At 36.0% G+C, this 8,168-nt stretch overlaps 1 long non-coding RNA gene across 1 annotated transcript; it reads left to right on the top strand.

Moving 5' to 3' along the window:
• Positions 1-6,291: 6,291 nt before the first annotated feature.
• On the top strand, positions 6,292-6,913 carry LOC131303844 (uncharacterized). Its single transcript, XR_009192228.1, has 3 exons — positions 6,292-6,409; positions 6,519-6,593; positions 6,738-6,913. It is a non-coding gene; the product is annotated as an uncharacterized LOC131303844 (long non-coding RNA).
• Positions 6,914-8,168: the final 1,255 nt, after the last annotated feature.

Genomic DNA, 8,168 nt, shown 5'->3' on the forward strand with positions numbered 1-8,168 from the left:
AGATATGAAACAAATGTTGATTTCCTATGTGAAAGATGTGGTATTGTGTATCTTTATTGAAATTGTAACAATTAAATTACTAACGGGTATTACTCTATGAATTAGCTTTGTTGGCGTGCTTTCTTCTGTATTGATTTGAGAAAATGTCAAATGGTGAAGCTGTTAGATTAGTGTGATTTGAGAGGCTATAGTTAAGAATTGGAATGTGAAGATTATTGCAACACAAGGGGTGGTAATGCAGATGCCCAATAGATGGGTAATGTTTATTGCAGCGCTAGGGGTGGAAATGCAATGATCGTGAATATGTGTCTTTTGATTCAAATTGTGAAAAGAGATCGTCACTTACATCATGATTGCATGCTATTAATGTTGAATGTAAATGTTCGTGGTTTATGAAAGGAACCGGAAAAAGTGAAGTATTCAGATGAGAAACTGTGAACATTGACCTGGATTTGGCACCTAAGATCGCCTGAAATGTCGATACCAGCTTTGTTGTCTCCTTATAGACTACTCAATTACGATAGCCTATTGTTACGATATCAGTATGGACTTTTACTTGGTATGAATTCATGTTTGAAAATTGTGATATGATATACGTATTATGAAGAATTTATGACGGTACGTACTTGTGTATTAGACTTGTAAGGGAAATCCAGTAAAAAAAAAGGGAAAATTTGGTTAGAGGATAGATTTGATGCAAGGATGGAAGGCGTACGTGTGTTTGAAGGAGTTTGCGTGGGTGACTCGAACCTCTTAGTCAGATGTAACGCTATGTGTTAAGTGGAACCTTTTGTCCCAACTCTTTGTTCTATTTTAGCTTATGGCTTAATGATAATTTTTTCTATCTTTCAATTTCTTAACTATGGTCTTAGTGGGACTAGGGACAGCTTAGCTAAATTATTTGTAAGATATTGAACAAGCTAGACTAGTTTGGACGTTGAGGGCATATGTCGAACTTGAATTGAGATCCTTACTTGGGGTATCGAGCGAGCATGGTGAAACATGAGGGATAGTGAACTTTTGTTTCAAGATTTGTTACAAGTGTATATGTTTGAAATTCAAGATTTTTTTTCCCTTTTTCTGGAAGGGGTAATGCTTGGTGAAATGGGTTCTTTAAAATAGTCTCTCTCTTTTTTTAAAATAAAATTTGGGAATGGTACCACCGTGGAGTTAGCTGCATTATAGTGGAGTCAGCCCCATCGCTAATTCTTTATTATGTCATTTAGATTGTCGTTGTTTTGAAATAACCATGTGAGGTGTTTTGCGTAATTGTTGCGAATGTCTTTCAAAAACAAACTTTTTCAATCAATTCTTTTGCAAAATTTCATCACAGATGGGCATGCTACGAGGACTCTTAAACTACTCAGGCTTGAATCTATAACAAGGCTAGATATTCATTAAAACTACTTATTGACTTTGACATTACGCTCATGTTTTAGAAATTGTAAGTTGGAGACTTTTGAACATCATTCAGTTTAGACATCATCGTGTCAGACACGTTAACATTGAGTTAGCATTCACCATTTCGAGGGAGCTTGTCTCGAGTTAGTATTGAAAATCATTAGAACTTGTTGATTATGTCTTACTTGGTGTGGTGGTTGAGTTACAACGTATGAAATTCTACCATGTGTTTGGACATGGTCTAGGAAATCAAAATTGATCAGTAGAAAGTGAAAGGAATGGATATGAGCTGTGGGACAGGGATTGGTTAATAACATGATTATAATTCGTGCGAGTTCTATGACTTTGTGGTTTGATATGTGTTAATGTTAGGACTTGGTGATGGTTTGGATAAGAAGGTATGTTAGTTAATTGCAGTATTACAGAGTTTTCTGACGATGTGGACATGGAAGTGGGTGGATACGAAGCGTTGTGTAGTGGGGGCGGCCTTTAAGATTATGATTCTTGATTTGGTGTCTTTGTTGCTTTGCTTAAATTTCGGGACGAAATTTCTTTAAGGAGGATAGACTGTAGAGACCCAGATAATTATAATTATTGAAATATTTATTAAATGTCAAGTTGGGAAAATGTGGCTTGTTTGGTGGTTATTTAAATCAAGGATTAAAGTGAAAGAATAGGTGATTGAAAGAGTGTGAATGTAATATATAGATATAGGAGTTTAAAAAGGGGTGTGTGTGATGTAGGAGATCATTTTTGATCTCTATCTCACCCTCTCTCTCACGCCGACCTCTCTCTCTCTCTCTCTCTACCATGTGTGTCTCTCTCTCTAGCTCCCTCACACAAAACCTCAAGGATCCATCTTGCTTTCACCTCTAGAACACAACCCCGGGCTCGTATCATATTGGGTGAAGCTCGGGGAGAAGATTTCGGTTGATTTCAAGGAGTTTGGAGCTAGGGCTCGTTCGAATCTCTTGGGTTTCTCTTCTTCACTCGAGGTAGGGACTTCTTTACCTCTTTTATGTGTATATATGTTGATATGGTGTAGAAATCGTGCTTTGATCGTCCCCCTCTGGTGCTTTGAATGTCTGTCAAACTGCAGAAAATCGCCTCGAAACAGCAGGGTATTGATACCCAAATATGGGGTATCGATACCCCATCCTTCTCTGGATTTCCAGCTTGCCAGGTATTGATACCTGATTCCGGGGTATCAATACCCCGTGTTGTTCTGGACAGTTTCGATGTTGTTTTGTGTTCCTTCAATCGTTTCAACTCTCAATCGCTTCTAAACTCTTTCGGATACCTTCTAGTCCATCTTTTACTTATCTAATTGATGTCCTATGATTAATTGATGTTATTCGTGATCCTTAGGCCTTCCGTTAGTAGGAGATGATAAGGGTCTAATTGATTAAAACTTTGTTATTTCGCATATTATTGATTGGTCGAATGTTTATGAACGTTTGTGATATATTTGTGATATGGTTGGCATGTCGTAGCATATTTCATGTGTGATTGTGGTCTTGAGAAAGTTATAGCGCTCGTATATCGAGTAACGAAATGGTTGTTTGTGTCAGGAGTTGATTTAGAAAGTCTCATAACGCAAAGGGTGGTAATACGACGACTTAGACGGTCTCGTAACGCAATGGGTGGCAATGCGGTGACCCGAGTTTTTAGGGATCACCGCGACGCAAGGGGTGGTAACACGGAAATCCTCGTGGTGTTATACGGTAACGCAAGGGGTGGAAATACCAATGGAGGTGATTGGCGATAGTGAGTTGTGTCGCGGTTACTCGAGTTATTTAACATCGTGTGAACTTGGTGGTAAATTGAGCTATAGGCATGCGTTAGGATGAATATATCGAATGTTGGAATGCCCTTAAGTCAATTGTTATCTAACGTTTGACCCGTACTTCATGTCTTCTTTTCACCTGCACATTTCATCATATTTACATATAGAATCGGTAAAGATTTTCCTATTGGGCTAGTGTAGCTCAACCTAATCTTTCTTTCAGGACAAAATGCTCGACAATAGACTGTATGCATTCGTGTGCTTGGGTATGAAGACTTTTGGGAGCTAATTCCATTTCAGTTACTAAACATCTTGTATTAGCTTTCTTTTGACAAAGATGGATTTGTAACTAATTATAGTTAAATTCCTCTTGATTATAAAGTATGTACTATCTTAAATAGGTTCGTACTTGTATTTAAGTTGATTTGGGCCGTAGTGCCAAAGTTGTAATTACTTAAACTTGGAAACTCTTTTGGGTAATATTTATGTTAAGCAAGGATCTTTTATTGAAATGGATTATTTATTTATGTTAAAAATCGAGGGCGTGACAAATGGTGCAATAGTGCAGTGGTGTTTTGAATTGGTGGTTGGGTTTGATGATGTGGGACAAATGGCAAAAAGGCCTAAAACGTGTGTCTCAATGTTCTTTCTAGTAGTAAGAGAGAAGTGAATCGCAAGACTTTTTTAGATTTTTTTTTTGCATGTTTTATGCGTTTAATTAGCAAACAAATAGTGAAATTCAGATTAACATTTCTTGTTAAAATTATTTTTTCTCAAAACATGTCCAGTAAAAAATACAAAATTTAGATTTTCCTCAAAACTAGCTTCCTACACAAATAAACTATTAACTTGTAAGTTACTAAAATCTTTTTATAAAAAAATTATTTTATATCAATCACGTGAGAATTAAATAATTATTTTATGCATTTAATTAGTAGACAAATAGTGAAATTCAGATTAACAATTCTTGTTAAAATTATTTTTTCTCAAAACACGTCTAGTAAAAAATACAAAATTTTAATTTTTCTCAAAACTAGCTTCCTGCACAAATAAACTATCACATCTACATAATAAAGGAGAACGATTTTTGAATCTTATGTCCTACGTAAATTCTAACCATTAATTTGCCACAAAACTTCTACAGCTCTCCTTCTCTCTCTCTCTCAAACAATGGTAATTGCACAATTGCCACTAATTAGATCTAACATTCAAAATTGAGATCTCTCTCTCTCTCTCTCTCTCTCTCTCTCTCTCTCTCTCTCTCTCTCTCTCTCTCTCTCTCTCTCTCTCTCTCTCTCTCTCTCTCTCTCTCTCATTCTACGTTCTCTTTCTGGCTCTCAGCTCCCAAAGCTGACACCCCTCCTCAGCTCTATGATTTTTTTGAGAATGAATACTCTCTCTAGATCAGTTTTGGTCACAAATTCAAGGGTAGATCAATGACTCCTCCTCCTCCTCTCTCTTTACGCACACTCCAATCGCAACCGATTTGAAACCAGGTTTACTCCATTTTTTTTCTCAATTTAAATGGCTATTTCGATTACAAAGCTCCCACCATTGTCCAATCTATCACAGGATTGTTTAACTTTGGGTCAAGGTTTGAATTTGCAATTTGTTTGAATTTAAGATTTATTTAGATTGTAACCCTCTGTGATTTCCTCTAAACCCCCCTCTCCCCCTCCCCCCCCCCAAAAAAAAAAAAAAAAAGAAAAAAAAAAGAAAAAGAAAAAGAAAACCAACATTCCACATTCTCTGTGCTATTTTTAAATTTTAAATGTTACAAAGGGAGAAATCAAATCAAAAGTTTTCATTTAATTGTTATTTGTAACATCCTCTCATATGGAGTGAGACATACATATACATGGAATTCACCCCATATGAGATGGAGTTAAAAACAATCGTTATATCCAAAAAAAATTGGAAAAAGTGGTTTTTTTTTATCCAAAAAAAACAACTGGTGTTTGATACTTCATTTAGATTGTGTTTAGAAAGCCATCATACACTATTTATTTTAACATAATAAGGAAGCTCATCATTTGAATCCTATGTACATAAATCTAATGGCCAAAACTTATCTTTCATAAATCCAACGACTAACGGTCTCCTCTTCATTATTACGTCTGCCCCATATCCAAAGCCAAGTAACGCTCTCACTCTCTGACCCTCCCCATTCGGTTTCCCCCTCCCTCTGTCCCTCTCTCCTCCCTGTATCCAACAAAAAAGAAAGTGGAAGAAAGGCAAGAATCCTACCTTTTTATCTTCTCCTTTTTTATTCTATGTAGTTTTTCTTCTTCCTATGTACTCGTAATTTTTTTGCCTTTTATTTTCTTTGCATTCAAGGTGTTTGTAAGAATGCCTAAATAAAATAAGGAACTATACATCATCTTTGTTTTCTTTAGTAATTTTATATTACATTCAAGGTGTTTGTTAGAATGCCTTAATGAAATAAAGAACTATACATCACATCTAATTGGTGTTTTGCATGAGAAAGGCTGGCCCTTTTATTATACTTCAAGGGCTATACTTCAAGGCAAGTAAAAAATGTTACTGGAGACAAAAAGATAGAATCATTAACGTTTTCTGCCAAGGGGTTTGACCAAGTAGTTTCCAAACCCTATAGCCACTTTTGAGGCCGTGCAATTAGTTGAGTTGGTTGCAAGTCTTTTTGCACGATAATAGTTGGCATTAACAAAAATAGTTTTTAACATTAAGGAATATTCCAAACCATGTGGCTCCACAATTATTTTGACATTAAGTTTACTCTTTAGGCACGTGTGTTTACTCTTTAGACACGTGTGTTCCCAATTTATCCTTTAAGTGATTTTTTTTCCTGTTTCACAATTTTGAATTGGGTTTTGCCGGTTGTGATCAATAGTTGGTAACACGTGTTCCCAACGTGTTCTTTAAGTTGCAATTTTTTCACTATTATTTTCGGTAAACTTTACCAATACTCCGCAGTACCTTACGTTTATAGGAATTGATAGTTAAGGCAAAATAAATGTCACGCAAGGGAAAGAAAAAGTATCTATCCCATGAGAAATGAGAATGCACATGTATGACCCTTAAATTGTTTTAATTAACCTCCTTTTTTTAATATTCGACCAAGGTTTTTTTTTTGACATTTCTCAACTGAATTTGTACATGCAAGTTCCACATCTCTAAGATAGAAATATTGAAATCGTAATCCGTGATGAGCAGGACCAAAATGTCATCCATACCCATGAGGTACGGCTCCTGGGTATTGGAATCGTAATCGTAATCCGTGATGAGCGGGACCAAAGTTTCTTGCAAATCATATTTAGTACCCTTATATGTTTTACGTATTTATTAATAGGATATCCCAAGAAAAGAAGCAATGGCTAGAAAAGAGAAGGCAACACATGTATACAATGGAAAGGAAAATTCACGGGTATGCACCTTCTAGCTTTCTTTTGGTAGCTTTGTAGCAAATTGTGGAGATCTCTAATCTACGCCTTTTGTCTTCTCTGTTTTTTTAATTTTATGTTCATACAAATACTCCTATTTTTTTAAAAGCATTGTTGTACTACTTTAGGCAGAAGCTGATAATGTGATATCAAAAGTGGCATTGGCACAACATGCACAACGAAAACAAGAAAGAATTTTAAAGCAAGGCTAGCGACCTAGCTAGTGTCTTCAAGCTGGTAATGTGATATCAAAAGTAGCATTGGCGCAACGTGCACGACGAGAACAAGAATGAATATTTAAACAAAGCACGGATTTGCGAAAGTAGCATTATAATCCTGTATAAATCAGCTTCATTGGCGAGAGTGGTCAATAGTTTCAATAATTCATTTTAGTTGTGTTCAAAATGGGCAAACCCTAGTAAACTAATAACTTGTAAGTTACTAAAATCTTTTTATAAAAAACCTTATTTTATATTAATCACGTGAGAATTAAATAATAAAACTATTTAAAATCTTCCAGCCAAATTAAATAATCAACCTTGAACTCTTTTGATCAATTAAGATCGGTCACATAAGTTCATTTAATTAAGATATGTCAAAAGTGTTAGTTGTTTATTAAGGGAGAACGGTTTTTGAATCTTATCTCTCTATAAATCCTAACTATTGACTTTTTCTATAAATCCTACGGCTCTCCGTCTCTCTCTCAAACAATAATAATTGCACAATTACCACTAATTAGATCTTACATTCAAAATTCATATCTCACTCTCCTCTCTCTCTCTCTCTCTCTCTCTGTGTGTGTGTGTGTGTGTGTGTCTCTCTCTCTCTCACACCTTCTTCTAGCTCTTCGCTCCCAAAGCTGCCCCCTGTGATTTTCTTTGAGAACGAACACTCCTCTAGATCAGTTTTGGTCATGAATCCAATCAATGACTCCTCTCTCTCTCTCTCTCTCTCTCTCTCTCTCTCTGTGTGTGTGTGTGTGTCATTTCAATCACGAAGCAAGTCTATTTCAGGCTCTCTCCCTCTCTCTCTCTCTTGAATACACACACTCCCAATGGCAGCCGATTCGAAAACAGATCGACTCCATTTTTTTCTTAGTTTAAATGGCTATTTCGATTGCAAAGCTCCCACCATTGTCCAATCTGTAACAAGATTGTCTATCTTTAGATCGAGGTTTACTTTTGCAATGATTTCTTCCCCCCCCCCCCAAAAAAAAGAAAAAAAAGAAAAGAAGAGAAAAGAAAAAGAAATTAAAAAAAAATAATAATAGTAATAATAATAACAACCAAATGTTCCATATTCTCTTTATGAGTGTGTATGCTATTTTGAAATTTTGAACGACCCCTCGGTGTTACATGAATATGTTGATACTTTGTTCACGGTTACAATGTTGATTTGGATGTGTGCTGATTGTTTGATCCGCGTCTTCGGGCACGAGCATGCACTAATTTTAAATAAATATATTCCCGTATAGATTAGTTTCGTTGGCGGGGGCAGGGCTGGCTAATGGCATAGGCAGGAGAAGCACGGGCTTCAGGGCCCAAAAAAATGTTAAAAAT

The sequence above is a fragment of the Rhododendron vialii genome, chromosome 10a (genome assembly GCF_030253575.1).
Source record: "Rhododendron vialii isolate Sample 1 chromosome 10a, ASM3025357v1".
Lineage (NCBI taxonomy): Eukaryota > Viridiplantae > Streptophyta > Magnoliopsida > Ericales > Ericaceae > Rhododendron > Rhododendron vialii.